This window comes from Sinocyclocheilus grahami, unplaced genomic scaffold (assembly GCF_001515645.1).
Source record: "Sinocyclocheilus grahami isolate Dianchi unplaced genomic scaffold, SAMN03320097.WGS_v1.1 scaffold967.1, whole genome shotgun sequence".
Classification (NCBI taxonomy): domain Eukaryota; kingdom Metazoa; phylum Chordata; class Actinopteri; order Cypriniformes; family Cyprinidae; genus Sinocyclocheilus; species Sinocyclocheilus grahami.
This window is the reverse complement of record NW_015506146.1, coordinates 214,436-217,071: the sequence shown is the minus strand read 5'-3', so window position 1 is coordinate 217,071 and position 2,636 is coordinate 214,436.

Below are 2,636 nucleotides of genomic sequence, written 5' to 3'. Positions count from 1 at the left end.
GAAACGGGGGTAGTTGTATTAATACCATGGTGTTAAACACTTCAACAGAATTGTTTTCATGTACTTATGAAATTGCTGATTGAACATAGAAGTCTGATTGGGACTTAAAAGCTAGAAATGTTCTTAGCACCACAGTCAGTCTAATAATAGATCTTGTTCATATTTTAAAGTAGTGACATTCAAACATTTTCTTTATTATTATTTGGTTGAACAAGTAATGTTTTCTACAATTCTTGTAATTGTGCATGAGGACACACGTTTTGACCTGCACTCTGGATTTTTGTATATGGTCTTTAAATCAGAATAATTATTTATAGTCTATATTTTATATCATACAGTCCAAATGTGCCGTTTGGTGAATCAATGAACGTGTTTAGTAAGCAACTGTCATGTAGGGCTCCCACAGCTGCTCTTAGTCTCAGCTGCTCTGTGGATCACATTTCGCGATCTCCTAGTTTATATGGAACGTCATTTGTGATTACGAAAATATAATTATATAATCATTAAAAAAAGGGGGGCTTTAAAATGTTTGAATGTAAGATCTATAAAACCAAATGAAGTGCCTCGTGCATTCCGAATTTTTCTGCTCTATTATTAATTGCTGACTGTAAAGTATACATAAAGCAACACTATTTATAACCAGTTTATGAATTCATGTTTTGAACAAACAGTTTCTTCATTCGTTCAAAACAGACAGCAACATGATTGACACGTGATTTCGCCACTCTTTGAAAGTAGTCAGAAAGGATTGTCCAATGAAATTCGCCGTTATGTCGAAGCCCCGCCCATGCAAAGTGAAACTCAGAGGCGGGATTCTCCCGTAATGGCTTCACTTCATCTTTCAACTGTTCTCTAAAAGCGGGGAGGACGCTGTAACAGCAACGTTTTTTTTTTCTTTTTAGCATTTTACGGATTACCGGTGCTGTATTTGCATGAAGTAGTTGAATGAACTACGTTTATAAAGGCACAAGTGCCGCTTTTGCCCTTATGGTAAGTTGTCTTCGAAACGGATTCCTCTCAGCTGTTGCAAATCTTGTTCAGAGTTGTTGTCAGAGTTTAGTTTTCAGCCAACGACAGGCCCAAAAAAGTGAGTCTTATCCAGGGGTCGTTTCTTGTTTAAATTATGTTTAAGTGTTATTTTTGTCTTTGTTTAACTGTTTAAATTACATGGTTGAAGTGTTTGTTTCCTGGCCTTGATTAAGTTAGTCTCCATTGCACGGCGTTTATTTGAGTTAAACGGTCCGTTATCCTTATTTGTCCTTTATTTATTCAGTCCATTCAAAAATAGTGTCATCCTGCTTTCAGAGACATACTTCAGAGGTTAGTGTGCAGGTAAAGTTGTTGGTTATTGAACCGATAAAGCTAGTCTGCTAACTACAAACATCAGATGAAAGACGCTAATTCTGGAGAAGGAGACAGTCAAGTTCACAAGGTTGATGTAAATGTAATTATTATTCAGCTTAAAGTGTTCAAATGTACTTTGGCCTTTTCTGGTAATGATAAAGCTAAATGCAACAGGGGCTAGCTGCCATATTAACATATTTCAGCTCAATACGAGTTATTAAACATCGCGTTATGTCTGATTTGACACCGTGCAAGAAAAATAACATCCTCCAGCTTTTTATGAAGTTGACTTGATGCAGTCGTTTACAGATTCATGGCAGTCTTCTTGTCCGATAAACACCCAAGTACAGTATGACAGTGTAATGTATCACCGGTTTCCTATAGGAACTCATGATGTGGCCAGTTCACTCTGTGTCCTCTTCTGTTTTTTGTGTAGGTCACTCCTCATGTGGTGAAGCCCTGTGTCAGTGAATCACACAGACATGGAGAATGTCCAAAACATTGAGGATGAGCCGTTTCCCAGCTTCCTTTCAAACGCCTCGCTGGGCAGTAGCGGCCGCACCACTCTCGGCAACTTGACACTGGGCTCTACACTCGGGATCCCCATGGCCGCCTCTACCATGGCTAAAATTAGACCTCCAGTAGACAACAGGTGGGAGACTCCTGCATGTAATCTCATGAATATTGTGACTGTGTGTCTGTCCTAACTAGGCAAGAATGTTGACTTCCTCAGTTTCCTGTTTGGTGAATATTGTTGAATGTTTAGAACGGGGCCATTCCATCTCATTTGGTCCAAAAAATTATAAAGTTCGTTGCTTGCCAATTTTTATTTTCCTCCCTTTTGTAAAACACCAACGTTTTCATTCTTATTTTACTTGGTTTAACCACAGCGGCTATCTTTGTGTCGTGGCCCCCAACAAAGTTTTTGTATATAGACTATTTACAAAAACCTCAATATCTCATCTCAGGATGGTCTGAGCTCCTTGGAACAAGAACTGGTCTCTAATACACATTTACTGGAACAAATTTTAAAGATTTTACACATTCTTGTTTCTTAGAACTTAAAGGGTTAGTTCACCCAAAAATGAAAATTACCCCATGATTTACTTACCCTCAAGCCATCCTAGATGTATATGACTTTCTTCTTCCAGACGAATACAATCAGAGTTATATATTAAAAAAAAAACATCCTGGCTCTTTCAAGCTTTATAATGGGAGTGGATGGTAGCCCAAAATTTGAAGTCCAAAAATTGTTTCCCTCTCTCCTCTGCGCTTCCACGCTTGTCACTTCC